At 45.0% G+C, this 19657-nt stretch overlaps 1 protein-coding gene and 1 long non-coding RNA gene across 2 annotated transcripts in view; both read left to right on the top strand.

Moving 5' to 3' along the window:
- DPYSL3 (dihydropyrimidinase like 3) overlaps positions 1-19657 on the top strand; it is a 98422-nt gene that overhangs the window by 17613 nt on the left and 61152 nt on the right. The gene's annotated exons all lie outside the window — the stretch shown is intronic.
- On the top strand, positions 7902-14583 carry LOC140846239 (uncharacterized). The gene is made up of 3 exons (XR_012125218.1): positions 7902-8075; positions 8949-9639; positions 10176-14583. It is a non-coding gene; the product is annotated as an uncharacterized lncRNA (long non-coding RNA).

The raw sequence follows: 19657 nt of genomic DNA, 5'->3' as shown, positions 1-19657 counted from the left end.
CTCCGATAACACAACCCACTTACGTGCAGGCGCCTGGATGGGCCCTTCTATCATCCCTGTGAGTCTTGAGGGGAATGAGTAGTCACAGGACGTCCACACGAGACCCTGGCTGATGCCTTTGTCGTGAGTAATGAAGTGTTTTGCTGCTGACCCAGAACTCTCGTGTCTTCTGCCACTGTCCATGAATAGTAATAAGCTAACTTGTTGGGTTCTAAGTACAATACAATCTCAGGCCCTGCACAGTTCTTGATGTGTTATATAGCGTTAATTAAATGATCACAACAGCTGTATGAGGTAGGTAGTTCTTGTAACCAGATTTCATAGATAACAGCACTAAGTTCCAACAGGGTTCACTGACTTGCCAAAGGTCACACAGCTGTTATGTGGCAGAATCAAGATAAAACTAATGTCTGCCTTACTCCAAAGGTTATACCCTTAACTATAGTGCATTTCTTTCCTGAATCATATGAAGTAATAGTTATGGAATCCCTTCCAAACTCTAAAGCATTTTTTGATAGCATATAATTTTGATGTGAACACTACGAAATTGGTTCATTTCAAACCATGTGTATTAATGATCTGCTGAGATCCTAGCTCCCACAGCAGGTAAAGCTGCATATCTAAGCTCTGAGGAAAGCCTGGGTGTAGGAACGGCCACGCTGCTTTCTGGCTGTGTGACCTTGGGTGAAATATTCTGCACCTTTGTGTCCGTCCAGGTTCAGTCATAGAAACAGACACTGTGCTGGGAACTTCAGAGGGAGGGATTCACTGCCGAGAACTGGGTGTACGTGTGTTGGAAGCTGAAAGAGCAAAAAAAACCACGAGGCAAATGTGGACGTAGGAACTGAAAGGGGCATAAACCGCCCAAGGCTGAGCCAACACAGAGAGGAAGCTTCCAGAAAGGAGGTGCTCAGCGGAGCTGCCCCGCAGGCCAGGCACTCGGCCCACTGAGGAGAGACCCCACCTGGGCTGCTCCTGGTGGAGGAGGTGGACGGCAACATGGAGTGGACGTGCCGACAGAAGCTAGAGGCTGCAGGTTGTTGATATTTAATTCCAAATTTCCCCTTTCAAGTTCCGTCCCCTTATTCAATCAGCAACGCCGCGGCTCCACAATAGCTGTAATATTGTCCTGACAGCACGTGCATGTATAATATGATGGAAACGTATGCTGGTGTGTGTGTGATGGTGATGGTGTGGTGGGGGGAGGTTGAGGGGAGCTTGTTAATAGGTAGAGGACTCGTAAAGGAAAAAGCATGGCATGCTTAAGAACCTGAAATCCTGTAGATAGTGAGGGCATATGTTGAGCAGAAGTCAAAGCCAGAAGTCAGGGCCAAATCATGCAGAACCTCGTAGAATGTGTGCAGGGCCACAGACCCTGGGAGCCACCTTGGACTCTGTTGGCCGCTGCGTCTTTACAAATGTGCCATCTGCGTCTCAGACCACATTTCTTATCCGTAATTGTCCAGACAATAAACAGTTGTCTCCTTTCTTATTAAGACAGCCCTGATTTTGTTGAGGGTGGCTGTTTGTTGAGGGTGGCCGTGTGCCCAGGTGGAACAACTCTACTCTGCAGGCTCCCTTACACGCAGTTTTGCAGAGCTGAGTGCCAGTCCTGACGCTGATGTATACAGCCTGGGGATGGAATGAAAGGAAAAACGTCAGAGAGTGTATTAATATCTGTGACCCTCCTCTGACAGAGCAATAAATACAAAAGGGGATGTTTAAAGCTTTGAAGATGTGTTTCCTTATACAGTGGATAACCCAGGATAAATCCTTTATTAAAAATTTTTTTTTAATAAAAGCAGTAATTAAAAAGAGCTCGAAATGCTAGGACACAAGAGACATGAATTCTAGTCACAGCTCTAAAATGTCTAGTTGTGATTCTGAATGAGCCGCTAACTATGAAATGATATGATTCCCTGGGAAAATGGAACCTCTACTGCAGTGCCTTTGGGAAGACCAGACGAAATTCGGTGATAATGACACTAGCTCGTGTTTGTTGAGTGTTTCCTGTCTTCTGAATACTGTTTCAAGCATTTTGCCTGTATCATTTCACTTAAAACACAGAACGTTAGGATAATCTGTGAGCTGCTACTATTTTATCCATAAGCGAAATAAGTGAGGGATGATAAATCACTTGCCCAAGGTCAGAAAGCTTCTACTAGGAGGAGACGGGGTTTGAATCCCTGCCGTCTGACCCCAGAGTTGAGATCACATTCTGACAACCAGACTCATCATGTGGCAGATATTTTTAAAAACTGTATTACAGGGGGTTGTTATCATATCCACATGTGAGTTGCATGGATTGCTGAGAATTAGAATAATTAACGTATGCTAAATACTAACGTTGTGTTGGGTGGTGTTTGCTATTTCTTTAAAGGTGTCAGGAGTCTTTCAATATCTGATAGGGTTTCAGAATCAAAATTCCTTTGTAGGTAATCTTTCTTTCTGCCTGCTTGGCTTTAACATCTCTTCTTTGTCTTTGAGTTCTACAATTTTAGTAAAGATGTAGGTGTTTTGTTTTTACTTCTTAGAACTCAACATACTTTTTGAATCTGAGGATTGGTGTCTCTCAACAATTCCAGAAACCTGTTAGCCATTATCAGGGGGTGTCGCCTCTCTTCATCTGCTCTCCTTTCCTATCTGTGATTCCTATTTATTTACGATGCACCGTCTCTCCAATCTCCAGACCCCTTAACTTCTCTGTTGTATTTTACATTCCTTTTCATTCCTTGCCATAATTAGAGTTATTTAATCATATTTACATCCAGCTCACAAATTCTTTCTTCAGGTGTATTTAATCTGCTGTTTAAGTGTCCATTAAGTGTTCGATTTCATTGGCTATTTTTTTCATTCCAGAAGATATATTTCCCTCCCCCCTTTTAAAAAACAATCTGTACTTTCTGTTTTGATAGTGTCTCGCTCTGTTCTTGTGCTTAAATCTTATTTGTACTGGGAATTGTGACAATGTAAATGCAGTGATTTTATTTTATCTTATTGTTTTATTCTAAGAAGTTTTGAGGGATCTTAGTCTACTTATGTCTACTCAGTCTTGCTTATGGTAGATAATTTTCTTCTGTGTTCTCTAACTTCTAATTGTAATCTTGTATCAGGTAGTGCTTTATTGGGAAAGAATCTAATGAACCTGGGTCCATGTCTCTTTTGAGTGGTTTTGAGTGATATCCCAGTGGTATCTTTGCCATGGCCATTTTTAAGGTTAATATCTCTACTTTAGGAATTCATAGTGACTTAAAATAAACTCCAAACCTGTGTGAGCGTTCTTCCATCATTACAGATTCTGAAGGGACTCATTCTGTGATGCCCCACAAGGGCGGGGGCCGGGGCACACCAGGTCCAAGGCCTCACTCCTTATTAGTAGGATTTTCCTAGTTTATTTCTTTTACAAAAGGACTGAAATTTATATGGGGATCTCTGTTCAATCCCTCCTGCTTTGGTATGGACCAGAGGGCCTCACTTCTTGTCCTTTCTGGGGTTTTAAAACCCAAACCTTTGGTTACCAAAATGGGCAAATTCCTATAAGGCAGCCAGAATGTCTGCTCTCCTGCTTAGAATTCACTGTGAGTTCCTAAAGCAGAGATATTAACCTTAAAAAAATGTAACCTTGCATATTTTGTGTTAGAAGGGCTAGGTTATCTAATCTACCATCTGTTCTACTCATCATTATGAACATCAGTTATTTTATAGTCATTAAAAATTGTCCTAATTGTCCTCTGATTGGACCCTGGATAACATAAAAGTTTATGTGGACTCCCCATCTGTTTGTTTCTTTGGCCTAGGTAATTGAGGGACTAAGTGGTATTAGGGCCTCATTTTCCACCCTACAATTATAGATTAATTCATATCCTTTATTTGACTTCGAGTTTCAGAATGGGGTTCGTGACCATTTGTGACCACGTCAGTTCCGGCTTCCGCTGCCCGGCTCTGTGGGCTTGGTTAAGTAACATGACCCCATCGCACTGCAATTTTCTCACTGTGAAAAGGGCCATAGTATCAATCTCGGCAGGTTGCTATGAGAAATAAACAAACTAATACTTGTAAAACCTTGAGAAAGGCTCCTGAGTACGTAGCACTGAATGATTGCATTTCTTGTCGCTATTCCTGTTATTATGTGTAGAAGCAGTGTAATAGTCATGCATTCATTTCTGAGGGGATGTTCATCGGTACCGCTTTGTGTTCATGCTCTTAATCCAAATAAACTCCAGATTTTTTTCACTCTGATTTCGCCCTCGAAAACCTGTAAGAGTGCTTCCAAGAATTTGCTTCTTTTTCCTCATTATGATACCACGTTCAGACCATCTTTGATGTGAGATCACTTCTAGAGTTTCTGATTACTCTGGTCTTTCCACCTTTCCTAAGATAGCTGTGCCTTGTTTGTAAGTTTAGCTCGTATTTATAATTAGCTTTGAGCCTCTGCTCTTATCTGTCCACTCCAGGTGTTCTTTCCATTCTCTTGAATAATTTTGCATTTGAGCAGTTTGCGGTCACACCTAGCGGTGATGTTCAAGTTGGGGCGTTTCTAAGAGTGGTCTCAAAAATTGTAAGCATGTCAGCTTTCAGGTCTCAGCGTTTTCTTCAGAACACATCTTAGTTTTCCTTTTGACATGCCACTATTTTAACTTTTTATTATAGGTTCACAGGAAGGTGGAGAAAACTGTGCATAGAGTTCTTTGAACATTTCCCTCAGTTTTTGCCAATGGCCACATCTTACATAACCGCAGGGCAATACGAAAACCTGGGAGGTAACACTGATACAATAATGTTAAGTAGACGGAGGGGCTTACACAGGTTTCACTGATTTTTACATGCGTGTGTGTTTCTATGCGATTTTATCCCATGTGTATTCATACGAACATTATTACAAACAAAATACAGAATTTTCCCATCACTATAAAGGAACTCCCTCATGCTGCCATGTTATTGTCATACCTTCTCCACTCCTGTCCCCTGATAACTCCTATAGTCTGTTCTCCACCTGCTTAATTTTGTCATTTTGAGGATGCTATATAAATAGAATCACACTGCATGCCACTCTGTGAAATTATTTTTGTTCATTTAACACAAATGCCCTTAAGATCCACCCTAGTTCTTCATTTATCAGAAGTCTGATGCTCTTTATTGCTGAGCAGAATCCCACCAGGGGAATGCACCAGATTTTATTCATCCATTCGCTATTGGAGGACGTTGGGGTTGTTTCCCCCGTTCTGCTCTGCACGATCCTGTGTAAGTTCTTGTGGGAATGTGTTTTCATTTCTCTGGGATAAATGCCCAGAAGTACAATTGCTGGGTCAAATAGGTAGTGCATGTTTGGTCTTATAGGAAACTTACACTTATTTTCAAATTATTTTCTGGAGTGACTGTACCATTTTACATTCAACCAGCAACATATGAAAGAAGTGCCATTTTTAAAAACAATGATATTTGCTCCTTGAAGAAATCTATGAAAATCCAGATTTTGAAAAATAAAGGACTTTTCTGGTGATGAAAATGCCCCACACTTAGATCATGGTGATGGTCGTACGACTCTGGGAGTGCTCTGAAACCCACCGAACTGGATGCTTTAAATGGTGGATTTCATGGTGTGTGAGTTACGGCTCAGTGAAGACAGTAAAAAAGAAGGCTATTACAAGAAGGGATCTCATTGTATTACAAAAAATGTTATTCCTTCACCAAACTTCTAATATTTATGAAGAATTTACCATGTGGCAGGCATTACATGCAGTGCTTTCTATACGTCAAATCCTGACTCATCTACTAAGTCACGTGTCATTTAACCATTGTTAACTTCTGCATCCTTTTCTGTAAATGGGAATAGTAAACATTACCTCACTTGGTGAGGATTAAATGAAATAATGCTTATGAAATCATTTAGAATGCTGCCTGCACAGTGTCATTATCCTTATTATCAAATTCATGAAGACATTTTCCTCTCAGCAGCTCATATCTACTTGATAATAGTGTTATGAGAGACAGAGCTGTATGTATTAATAAAAGATGACAGGTCTTGCCATTGTGTATATAGGAAGACAAGGAAAGCAACTGACATCTATCCATCACCCCGTATGCACCAAACACTATTTATTAGCCAGCATGTTGCATATTTGGTCCAAATATCGCTCCATGACAGGAACAGTAGAATCCTCATTTTATAGAAGAGAAAACAACTCAGAAAGGTTCAGAAAATTTCCGAGTTTCGTAAAGCAAGTATTTGATGTAGCCAGGATAGGAAACCAGGTCTGTGTCCCAAGTTCATGTTTTTCTGCTTGCACAGACGAAGGGAATTGATATAAATGAGACTTCTCCTCAGACGCTGCAATTAATTGAGGGCACTGCAGCTTTTCTCTCCTTTTTTATTCAGAGTCTATAATTTAGCATTTCTAAAGTTGTTGTATTTAAAATATTTTAAACGTATTTTAAAAAAGAAATCTGGAGATCCTTATGGCGGTTCAGAAAAAGCCCCAATGATATATTCAACCCGAATTTCCAACTGTTTTAAGTTTGAATCAACGCTGCACTGCAAAACGCAGGACTGCTGGTGGGAGAGCCGTTTGCCAGCAGTGCTCAGGAAGACGTCTAGAGATTAGAAGGCAAAGCACCCCGTGCCGAACTCCATTAGAAAACAAAACAAAAATCAAAAACTAATTTCAGGCTAAGAAAATTGTTTGCAATATTAGGGCATCAAAACCATTTCTCAAGTTTTTTCACCCGTGGATTAGTCTTTGTGTTCTTTCCCTTTCTTTTTCGAACTCCTTTCTCTTTAGAAACTGCCAAGTGCTGTAATGGAAGCAAGGATGGGCCTCAAATGTCAGCCAGTTGATTGAGAAAAACAACAAAGAAAAGTTATTTCCTTTGTAGTGAGCCTCAGAGAATACGCATCATTCCTCAGGTTTATGAAGGAACTTGGCTGCAGGTTCCCACTGGAAAGAAACACAAGGATTTGGAATTCCACTCGGAAAGCTTAGGTCTATCCTGATATTCTGATCGGCAGAGACAGACTCATAATAGGCGCTTACATTGATGCGAGACAGGAGACCTGTGGGTAGGAACCCACTAACTTACTCCCAGAGCTTTAAGTGGCCTGCTTCATGTGATGGCATGTTATGACTTATTATTTCACTTTATCTGTTTTATTATGAGCAGGAGAAATAAGGTTTAGTTCCATATGATTAACAAAACAAAACAGTCTTGGGTTAGGTTAAGAGATTCTCTGAAACATGAGAAATGACCTGAAAACTGGCTGAAAAACCTAACAAGAATGAAAAATGGCACGCTGCAAGTTCCAGGAGGGGGCTGCAGAGGTCAGCTTCGGATGCATTTCATTTCACATTGTCACCGATGGCTTGGGAAGAGGCTGTAAACCTATTATGGTGATTATAGCTGCAGATGAGGGTAGCTAGGGTGGAGTTACAGACACTAATGTACATGGTACAGAGCCACTGAGAGAGATTAGAAAAACAGGCAGGAAATGAGCAAATGAGATCAGCCTGGAGAGGTAGAAACGAGCATCTGGAAAAATACATAATTTGAAAACCAGAGAGATACTGAAAGGGACGATCATACTTGGAAAGCAACAATGGTAAATAGACCTTTGAGTGGATATATCAGTCCTGGACATGTTTGCAACATGATCGAAAAAATCATCTAAGGCTTGGTGTGCATTTAGCTTTTGGGAGTGCATTTTTTTCCCGAATGGACATTTCCATTATTTCATTTGATCGTCAGCCCAAAGAGGTTGGAAGCAAGTAATTTATTCTCCATGCAAGAGATGAGGAAATGTTAAGTGAATTGCTAAGGTCAAACCATTTGTTAATCAAATAGACATGGCTAAAATGTGGGTTGCTTGACTCCTTATTCTTTCTCTTTCAGAACACCACCTTGCTTTAAGTCTTGGATCTCAGAATAGTAATTGTTTCTGATTCAGCATTTACCCATCTCTTTCTGACATTGTGCCCGATTTTACTTCACTGGAGACTGAGCTTAGCATTACTGAAGCTTTGAACCGGACCTGAAACTCGCCTCTGCCCCTGGGCATCTAGGAGGAAGCAAGGTGCTATATGGTGGGTCTTTGGATTAGGAGTCAGAGCCCTGCACTGAAGGTGTCGCTAACTGTGGGCTTTGGGGTAGGCAGACCATGTGCCCCCTCTAATCTCATGTACTTGAGCTGTAGGACTGAGTCTCATGGACTTGATCTCTTTGAAGATCAAAAAAAGAGTGAATTGGTGCCACCAGACACAGAGCCTGTGAGGGAGGCGGGGGGTGGGGGGCTGTGTACACAGGCACACGGGGACCCCTGGGCTGAGAGCGTGAGGTAGCATGTGGCGAGCAGGCAGATTTCAGCTTTCAGGGATCACTTCTGCAAAATGTATCTCAGTCTCTTCTCTCATGCTCTTGTTAGAGAGTTCCTATTTTAAAGTTGTGATGTTTTCCCCTTCTACTTGGTAATGACATGAGTTTCTGTGCGCCTTCACCGGCCCCTTTTGTGTAGACAGCAGGTGAGAATCAGTAGACGAGGCATCTCTTTGTATGTCTGCCGAGATCATGATGGCTTTTTTTTTCTCTGAGTAATGCCTCTACATGCACACGGCAGGCTCCTTGCAGCCACGTTTGTGTCTTGTTTCTTCCATCCCTGCTCCGTAGGTGATTAGATTGTAGGGTAGCAGATGACACAAGCAGAGCTAAGAGACACTCATCTTATTCTCCACTGTGATCAGAACAAAGGAATACGGGCTGGCCAAATGTTTGGAGAAAAATTATAGCTAATGTAAGTGGAATTGAGTGAATAATTAGGAGTCCTCAGAAGGTAAAAAAGACTGTGGCTGACACGTACAGATTCCAGCTTGTCTGGATGCTTATGCTTGAGTCTTTTAAATACCTTACTTTTTTAGAAAAATTGTTTTACTGAGATTGTCATCTTTAACTTCTTTAACAAGGTGTGTTCACTAAGAGTCAACCTCAGTGATGTCCTGTTGGCAGGCAAACGAGTCCATACAAAACTTTCTGCTGCCCCGATCAGCCCATTTGTCCTTCAGGATTCTGCTCGTAAGTAGGGCTTGCATCTGGTCTGAGTTTATTTGTGAATGTGTATGAGCGTGCATGCGTGTGCGGGTATTGGTGTGCTGGCATGTATTCATCCAAGGCGATCTATCAAGAGCATCTCGTGGAGGCCCTCATCTGTAGGCTGAGCTGGCACTTCGGACACAGTGAGGAATAAACAGAGCCCCACCCTCAAGCAGCCGGAGGAAAATGGCCGACAGGACGGATAATTGCATCATGCTCCGCAAGCGCAGTGCTGGGGGTTGGCAGAGGCTCCGGGAAGCACCACTGGGCACTGAGAGATGTCAGGAAAAGCTTTCAGGAGGGGAAAATGCCTGAGCAAAGTGGATGGAGCTTCTCAATCATTTCAGGCAAAAGGTATAACATAAGCAAGTGCTTTGGAGGCAAGAAACAACATAATGTTCGAGGCGAACTCCTTGCTTCTAGAGAGACGAGGAGAGATGAAGCCACAGAGAGGAGCGGAGGCCAAGTGTGGGGGGTTCAGTACGTCATATTGGGGACCTTAGACTTCAGCCTGAGGGCACCGGGAATGACTGGAGATCTGCTTACAGGAGGTGAGCCACAATGGTAAGTGCTCAGACTGGCTGAGGTTGACCCAGGCAGAGGGAACGCAAAGTCTGAGCCCAGGTCTCTAGTTAAGATGCCCAGCTTAACTGGTGGAGACTGGACACTGGAGAAAGTGCAGAAGGTTCTGGAACCTATTTGAGACCTGCATTTCTTAGGAGGCACGTTGTAAGACAAAGATTTCACCCGCAGAAAGTTTCTGCAGGGATGCTCTTGAAATGAACACCTAGAAGGGACGGGATGGGGAGGAAGGAGGGACCCTTGGGTACGGGGAGAACGCAGCCCCCCTAGAGACTCCAGCTGGCCCTGTGGGGGTTTGAAGAGAGGACAGCCTCCAGCGGTCTCAGGTTGGAAACGAAGGCCAGGCCTCCACCCCACGTTGGTACCGGGAATTCACCCGCCTCCCCGCACCCCCCAGGCGTGTCCTCCCAGCAATGTGGGTCTCCTTGGCTGAAGCAGTGTCCAAAGGTGGCTGACAACTGAGAGTGTCTGCCGGTGGCACTGGGGACAGCTGGGCTCATAAGCCTTTTTTTCCCCAGCAGGGATCTGGACGGTACACTGCAGGGGACTCTGGGGCTGGCGGCCCACCCAGGTGGAGGCTTCCCACATGCAGCTGGATGTATGAACCTGAAGCCGATGGGAGAGAACTGGCTGGAGAGAAGGGTTGGGAGGCATTATCTTAGCAGTGGAGTGAATGCATTAAGTTTGGGGGGCCATGCACACTTTTGAGAAATCTGAACAAAACTGGAGACTCATCTTCCCCAAAATAACTGTGCAGAAATATATACCCACAGAATTTGTTTGACTCTCTTTTGTGGATTCACGGGGAAACATCATGCACTATTTTAATTTATGGGATTAATCCAGTTTCTTGGGGCATTCACAGATTATCAGGTACTTGCCATTATTTCACCGAATCCTCTTAACCACGTAAATTATCTCCATTCTACAGAGGTAGAAATTGAGCTTGAAAGAACTGTCCGGGGACGCCGCAGGCAGCGCACGGCAGAGCTGGGATTGAAGCGGTGTGTGCGCCTAGCAGAGTCGGGCTCCCTGTGCTCCCCCTGGACACCAGCAGCGGGACAGTGCAGTTTAGCCACCACGGTAGGAAAGCAAGTGGGTGGAGGACCAGCCAGGCAGGGTTATTGACAGCACCCTCCTGCAGCCCTTGGTGGGGCAGAGAACCCCGCCCTGATGGGGACGGTGGAGGACACTGCCGGCTCAGCAGACCCCTGCAGGGCACTGGGATGCGTGCGGCAGGCCGAGGGCCCCAGGCCGTGGCGGTAGCTTGAGGCTGCCTCAGTGGGCAGGGGGGGAGCGGTGGCCAGTCTCCCATCTGTCCTTGCTGGTGGCTAACTGGCCGCCTCAGATATTCTCTTGTATGGACATCATCATGGAAAATAGCTTACCTTGTGTTTTCAGTTAATTTTTATTAGTTATTTTTTATTTTGCTTGAAAAAAAAATGTCATGGGACTGTCACTGACTCTGTCCATGCTTCCAGGAGTCTTTACCATCTTGTTATGCTAGTTAATGAGAAGTCAGTTTGCAAGATCATAAAAAATTCATTATCACAAAGCTGATGCAGCCTTCTGTGGCAAACATTTTAGGGCTTAGGGATTGTCTGACGCACTGGCTCGGGGTCCCTAACATCGTATCTGACTGGAATCTTTCACAGCAAGCTTTGGGTAAGCTGGTTTCCTATGAGAACCTTTCACAGTCCTACGGTTTTAAGTGAAGAGACTTTGGAGTCTATTAAAATAAACTTTCAGCATTATAAAAACTTAGACTTAGAGAGAAATTCTATTTTATGGTGACAAAAGAATAAATATATATCCATCTTAAATTTTATGGTAAATATATACATTTCTAGTAGCCTTTCCCTTGAAGTTACCCTTACAAGCAATTTGTGGGCTTCCTGCTTGGAAAAAGAAACTGGCCCCAGAGTTTAACTTTAATTTTAATTAAGGCTGAGTCAAAGATACGTGGGTGTTTATAATAATTGTTTTCCGTAGTGGTGTTAGCTTAAAACCCTTATTGCAACAGAACCATTGTTCTGCTTGTGAGCATTTTGTTACACGTTATTTCCCTTCATGCTGTGTAGGATCCCCATGAAATGTATAACCTAGGAAAGCATCAATCACAAAACGTGTTAATCTCTGTTTCCACCAACCCTTAGGGTTTTTGGAGGTCCTGTAAATTACTTGTGGCCATGAAATAGTGAAAACAGGACTTGGTTACTTGTTAAAATAGGCATTAATTAATTATTCATTCCTTTTGGGAACATGCTCAGTATACTGTACTATCAATCCAGAAAGTCCTTACAAATTTGGAGGCAAGATTCGGATCTGAATGCAGACTCAGTCGGGTTCTCCACTTTCCATCCACTCACTGTTACTGTTCTCAGAAACCTACTCTTTTGATCTCTCTGTGCTAAAATGAGATATACCCGCAACTCCTTTTCAGGGAAGCAACTCCTCTTTCTGTTTCGTAAGACATGCCTCTCATGCTCGAATCACTCAGCCATTCTTTTGACCCATTTTACAGATGAGGCAAATCAAGCTTAGGTTTTTCAGACTGTTAATTCCAAAGCCAACTGATTTGCAATGAATTTGGAAAAATCGAACAGTTTTTCTCTATTTCTGTATTTGGTTTTTGTCTCTTATATTCACTGTCTTCAATGAAAAATGAATACCTGGCCTATCAAAACTAACCAAGCACTCTGCTTGGGGCCAGGTCAGCATTTGACACAGGATATCCTGAGGTCAGAAATCTAGGGTTTCATTTGGGGTCAGTGTGTGGAAGTGACCGGTCCAGCACAGAAGTACTCATTTGCTGACGTATCAGTGTGGGCCGGAGGAGCCTGTTCATTCCCCGGCTCCTTCAGGAATTCACCCAGAGAAACCTGTGACTAGACCCTCAGGCGAGTGTCGCTGCGTTTCTACTTCTCTAAGAAGACAAGGAGCAGGGGCTGATGAGGCCCCGTGGCCCTGGGGCATTGCTGTGGCTGAGCACAGGAAACCGGAGGGAAAACAAAAGGCCAAAAGGCGTGCAGCCCAAGTTCCTTCCTGGAGACGGATGGGAAACCTGGAAAATATAAACTGGGGTTGTAGCCTTGCTTATGGGGGTTGGCTTGCTATTCTGAGCCTGCCTCCATCCAAGCGTGAGTCTCATGTCCTTCATCTGCGAGTGAACTGTTGTGCTATACAGGGAGCGATCTGAATCCAGTCACATGTGTGTCCCTTCAGCCCAAGGGTGAGACTGCGTTTAAGCAGACTCACACGCCAGCGCGTGTTCTCCAACAGGCCTTTAGCAGAGGCCCAGGGGGTGGTAGTTCCGAGATTCAGGCTTGTGGTGTAGGGCCCGGTGGAGATGGGGTGCAGCAGGGCTGGGGAGGGGGACGTTCCCGGGAGGTGACCTGTTGCTCTCGATTCTGCATCTTGTTTACTATTAAATAGGCCCCTTGGTCTGAAGTGATGTCAGGGATCCCGTGCCAGTGCATCAGACACTCCTTAAGTCCTAAAATAACATTAACTGAGGCCCTGGCAGCAGAAAAGGCAAAAAACCAGACCCAGAGCATGTGTTGGTCTCTGTAAACATGAATCACTGCGCTTTCCCAGTGGGAGGGGTCCCATGTAGTCGGTTTGTCACCCTTGGCTGTGTGCACCTTTGAGGGGTGGTGCCGTCCTGGGGGGCCGTACTGCTCTCTGTCCTCTGTCGCTGGCAGGGTGGATGCTGGACAGCACCGGCAGCTGGATCGGCTCTGGTGACGGGGCCTTGGTTCCCTGTGTAGCCTCTATGCCTGTCACCATGTCTGCTCCATTCATGTGACCTTTATGCCGACACTGGGTGACTGGTGGTGTAGGTGGCTGATGTCAACTGGGAGTCATTTGTCTACCTCATTGTGGATAAAGGGAAGGTTCCTGTGGCCAGGATTCTCATCTGGCCCTGGTCGGCTAGCTGACTACACACGTGTGGGCAGTATGCTGTTGTTGACTCTATATAAAGAGCTCTGTTCAGTGCTCTGGGCTGCTGCACGGCTGCAGGAGAGCAGAGCCTGGAGTGGTGGCAGCGCCGAGGACAGAGACTGGGACAGCTGTGCGGACAGAGGGGCCCAGAGGCTGGGACCGGCTTGCTGCATGCAGACTCGCTCCGAGTGGACAGGATTCTAGTGACTGACCTGCCACCATGGGTATAAAGTTGGACTTAACCCTTTTACCCCAAGAACGTTCCACTGTCATTTCTTCGGTCACACTGACTCCACAGTGACCTTGCCCGGGGCACTCATTGTTCAGTTTCACCTGTGATGGACTCTCCTGGGGCATTAACGTGTCGTGCGTGTGTCTTCGTTCTTCCTGCCTGCTTCCGCAGGTCCACTGTTTGCCTTACTCAAGGCCGCCTTTTCCTCGATCTTCCCCCTTTCCCCTTCCTGCCTGGCACACTTCAGTACTGTCCAGGAGTCTCCATTAAACCTTGAGCCATTTTCCTTTACCAAGTGGGTGACAAGTTGCACTGTGGGGATCTATGGCCTTTTGGAAGAGGTGTCCTTGCTGTTGTCTTGTGACGCCACCTGTGAGCGGGGCTGTGCTGCGGCTCTTGTCTCTTCACCTGCTCTAAGCAGCCAGCCCCGCTGTAAGCCAGGCTCAGGTGTTTTCCTCCTCCGTCAGCTGATCGTTCGGGCCGTGTGGATGTGTTGACACCAAGGCACTGAATAGCGGTAGTAGGTGACATGGCGACTGGACCATCTGCCCAGGTGGCTTACTTATGCCCTTCTGTCCTTCCTAAACCAGCCTGATCTTAGGACTCACTGGCTCTGATAGCACCCAGCTAATGGTGGGCATTTCTGGCTGCGTGGTTACTTCATGACCCTGATCGGGCCTTTCATCTGTCTCTGCCAGGGCCCAGGAGCACGAGAGGATCTGCTTTTCAAATAGTGTACAATTCTCTTGCTCGGATATTGGGACTTGCATAACCACCCCGTGGTGACGGCCCTCTAACGGAAAGCAGAGTGGCTCTCCGAAACCTTTTGTCACTAAATGGGTAAAGCCAATAAGCAATTACCATTAATCTATATGGAAATATTTTTGAGTGTTCCCGGACCCCAGAAATAACCTTCCTTAGGCTTTTCTGATACCTTAGCCTATATCTAGCTAACAGATGCACAAAGTAAATTGAGATAAAGCGCAGATGCTCCCCCAGTTTAAATCTACGGTGGCTTGAATCTGAGATGCTGAGTGCAGTTCCCCGGGAAGAAGCTTGGTGGCGCCCTGCCTCTGTGATGGCTTGTGGCCAAACAAACCCTAAATGTTATTTCAGTTGCCACCTTTTTTTGTAATAGCAAACATCCTCTTCGGATTTTTTAATTTAGTAAAAACAGGTACTAGTGGAGGTCTTTCATAAAAGCGAAGTGGTGTGATGTGAACTTCCAAAAAGTGTGCAGGGAACGCCTGAACCTCCAGTGCCACGGCTTTCATCAGATCATGTGGCTGTTTGCACCACACCCCGGATCTGCTGTGGAGCCCGTGCCTGCTCCAGGTGCCATTAAAAGCTGACAGCTTTTCACGTATACGGGCTGTAAAGGTATTTCAAGCTCTGGAATATGTCATCTCTAAAACCTGAGGTGGCCTTCCAGGCTTTGTGCTGCCTTCCTTGCATGTGGAGCTGCCTGATGCAGTCATTAAGCATTTTGACATGTCCTAGCCTAATGGACTCCTAAAATTTTGCCAAGATGTCAGGCCCCTGAATCTTTGTAGACTGCATCTCTGGCTCTCTCAGATTCATGTGTCTTCCCAAAGCCTTCAATGTATTTGTCACTTCCTGCTCATCTCATGAGATTTTCATGATGTCATCCAAAGCTTGTACCAGGGGGGTGTTCTTCAAGATGTCCAGTCTAGATCTTTTGATCCTTATCTGTGTTATGGTACAGGAGAGGGTGATTAACATACCTTTGGGTCATGACTCTTCATATACACTGTCTTCTGTTCCAGGTACATGTGAACTGCTTTGATCTCCCTTCCTCATAGGGATGGAAAAGAACTTGTTGGTGAGCTCGATGGCTATGTATCATGTGCTTCAGACATGGCTGTATGCCCGTATGCTCTAGGAAAATATCACAGCAGCTTCCATTTGGGCTGCTGGTTGACTGAGTTATGCTCTGGGATTTGTCTGGCTTCTGTCAGTCTAGTTAATTAAATGGCAATATGAGGGGAACTTCAGATTTTAAGTGTTTGGATCTTAAAGATCTTTAAGATCTAATCTTTAGTGTTGCTAACCTCTGCCATCCCCTTAAGATGCAAATGTTTTTTAAATTTACTGTCTTGATTTACTGTCTTGGGGTGGGAGTGGGCCAATTTTAGAGCCTTCTGCTTGGTGTTCATACTTGATTGCTTTTAACACACAGGCTGAGAAGCCAAGTAGAACAGAGGTGGTGCTAATTGCCATATTTGTCTGTTCCAATCAGTCAGTGGAGATCTGTGAAAATCATTGTAGGTGGATCTATAAACCCAGTGAGCCAAATGTAAGCCAGATCTAGACCAGAGCTGTTCATTCCCTGGCATCAGCAGGCCTCCACTCTAACTGTGATGACGCTTCCAGTCTCTGGGTACGCTGTCAGCTGGGAACTCGGATCCATTTGTTCCCCACATGTTTAAGCAGCCCCCTTTCCCAGTTCACGACGGCATTGGCATGTGGCCGCAGGACCCCCTGAGGAAGGACTAGAGGGATCACCACATATATGCCGGGCGTGGTGTCTCCTCCCTCCTGCTGAGCCAGCTTCTCCTTCAGTTAATGTTTTGCAAGCCTGAGAACTAGGTCAGATCTAGCAATTGGCACAGAATCACGATTTTTTAGTGGAGTGACTACCTTTAGCCCCCTGATCATCAATCATTGATGCACTTTGATTACGACTCATTTTTGTTTCCTGTTGCTGCTGCAAAAAATTACCTTATACTTAGAGGCTTAAGACAGTATGGTTATTCTCATACAGTTCTGGAAGTGATAAGTCTACAGTGGGTCTTATGGGGCTACAGTCAAGGCATCAGATAGCTGCAGTGCCTCTGGAAGCTCTGCTGATCTGTTCCTGCCTTCTCTAGCTTCTAGAGGCTGCCCTGTTCCTTGGCTCATGGCCTTGGCCTCCATGCTCACATCCACACCCAACTCTGCCTCCCTGCCTCTCTCTTATAAGGATTTGGTGATTATATTGGGCACACCTGGATAAGGTAGAGTAATTTCCCATGTCAAGAGCCTTAAGTCAATCACATAGTCCCATTGTCACGGACGGTGACCTCTTCACAGGTTCTAGGTGTCAGACATGGGTGTTTTGGGGAGATCTTATTCTGCCAGCCACAGTACCTTCCGGGCAGCCTCCATCCATCCTGGCCATAGGGACTTTAACCATCTACTAACCATCCATAACTCTTCAGCCAGGCCCCCCCCGCTGTCCCCCTGACCCTGGCACTCGCTGAGATGATTGCACCCATGGTTAAGTGCTGCCAGCTGCTTCTGCTGTTTCAGAGTCTTAAGTGAGCCTAACTCTGTGATTCATCTAATATCAAGCCTGCCTAAAAAGGGATTTGCTAACTATTTGCTAAGTTTATGCATAGATCAATGAATCAATAAAGAAGTGACATTTCATCATTTGAATTCATATTAAGTTCTAAAGTCATTCCTCTCCACAACTCAAAAAACATCCAATTCCAGCTCCCTGGTTTTCTTTCATGGGAATTTCAACCGACCGACATGGTACAGAAATAGTTTTAGTCGGTAAGGTAGCTAGTCCTGTGGGGCATTGAATATGCATAAGTTTATGCCCACAGCTGACCCCAGATCTTGCAAATCAAAATGACAGGCAGTGGGCTGTCTTCTTCCCCAGTCCCTCACACACACACAGCTGCAGGAACCTGGGACCGGTTGCTGAAAAGTAATGCACAACAATTTGGGGAAGACAGTCCTTACAAAGTTTCTTAAGTTTAAATAAACCAATCAGACCGTAATATCTGTCTGACCTCCAGGGCAAAACTGTGAAGACTTTTTTCCATAGGTATGAATGTAACCTTACCTGTGTGTCTAGCATGTGCTGGGCCAGAATTGGAGATGAACACACAATAATTCACCCCTCCCTCCCAACCTTACCCCATAGCCATGCCAGGGTGGGCCTGCCCGTGGCATTGAAATGAGCTGCCAGGGGCTCTCAGAGCCGTGCTCCACTGAAGGAATGAGTGAGAAGCTCCGAGGGAGAAGTAGGCTTGCACCCCTTGCTCAGGCTGGTATGACTTTGGAATAAGTCCGTGGGAATATTTGTGTGTGTGTGTGTCCATAATATGTTTCTTTTCTTTTCTGGCTTATGTGTATCAAGGGTAAATTGTTTGTCAGGCTATTTCTGTGTATTTAATATGTAAACATCGAATAACAGCAGGCAAATCACCGCTTTTTCATTCTCTGACACTGGAGGTACATGACTAAGATTTCCTCCGTTTGAACTGTAGGTAAAATTAATGGTCCCAAATGACTTAATGGGCAGCTCTGAGATTAAATATTTATTAACATTAGAATAGCCTGTGTGTTTCACAAAAGCCTGATATGTGGCTTTTATGTCTTCAAAACTCGTCTGTATTTGTTTTGGAACTACTTTTTCCCCCCATCTTTCACATCGGGTCTGGGTGGGTGGAAATGTTTCCCCATATTAATATAGCAAAATAAAAATTTGTTTGTAAAAAGTAGAAAATATTGTCATTGTCAGAACTGTGTATAAATAGCTAAGCACTTACTTTAGATATTTCAGAAATTAAAAGGAAGACAGAGAATAGTCTTGACTTTTCCCTTCTATTTGATTAATTGTTTACCCCATTGATTCTGCTCTATTCCAAGTATTATAAAAGAGCTGGAGACGACAGAGGTAAATGAGACATAGTCCCTGACATAAACAAGTTAGCAAATAATAATCAGAACATTAACATTAATGGCAGGGATAGCTGCCACCTAATTCAGTTACTTTGTGCTTAAGGGTTTACATGAATTCTTCTTTAACCTTCCGTATGTTCACTGTCCTTCCCTGTACTGGTGCTTAATCCGCTTGCATCCCATGCTACATCCGCAAATCTCTTGAATTTCTTTCTGCCTTCTCAGTACTTATCTAGCAAAACCCTGGTTAAGTTCCACACTGCACCCACTCCATGCCTGCACATGTGCAGCTGTACATGGCTGGGGGAGGTCCACAACCACACCTACGGGTCTCTCTTTTAATTCACGGCCACTAACTGAAGGGGACCTTAGTTCTGCTAGGTAATTACAGCATATTTGCCTAGTCTCTGTACTCTGTGAGACGACGATTTCATACCAACCCTTCTACCCTCTGTCTTCTTCTCCCAGACTTGGCTTAGCTCATGGCAGAGAAAACAGACATCAGCAGAGAACTTGCGTAAACGCTGCCCCTGAACCTTACCCAGCTGCCTGTCTGTGCCAGTACCTCTTCTCCAGTTCCTCGCAGGAAACAACCTTGCTCCCTGCGGAGGGCGAACCCCCGCCTGAACACTAGATGTCACCCACTCAGGAAGGATGGAGCGGGGGCCCCATTTCTCACGCAGCATCCCAAGTTCCCTCTCCTTACTGAGCAGCCCCGTCGGCGTGCAACCGTGCTATTATTCCTCTACTGGCCTCCACTTCCTAGACTAGTTGCTACTCGGTTTCTCTGCCCCTTTACAATGAAATCCCTTGAAAGAGTTGTTTATATTAGAAGGCTCCAATTTCTACTTTGATTTTTCTCTTGAACATGCTCCCATCAGTTTTCGCCTCCATAACCTCGTTAAGACTGCTCCGGCACACATACACACATAGTAGGTACTCGGTAAATAGGTCTTGAGTGAATTTATATATGCCCCCCCAAAGCACTGTGACGTGGGTATTACATGTTCCTAAGGGGCTCTGGTCGAGGTCCTCGGGGGCCCTCGGTGTTTTCATGTACTGATTCCCGCTTCTGAGCTTCTGTGACCTTGTAGCCGCATTTAACAGCGTGAAAACTTCCTCCTC

The sequence above is a fragment of the Manis javanica genome, chromosome 14 (assembly GCF_040802235.1).
Source record: "Manis javanica isolate MJ-LG chromosome 14, MJ_LKY, whole genome shotgun sequence".
NCBI lineage: Eukaryota > Metazoa > Chordata > Mammalia > Pholidota > Manidae > Manis > Manis javanica.
This window is presented reverse-complemented; position numbering and strand designations above follow the sequence as displayed.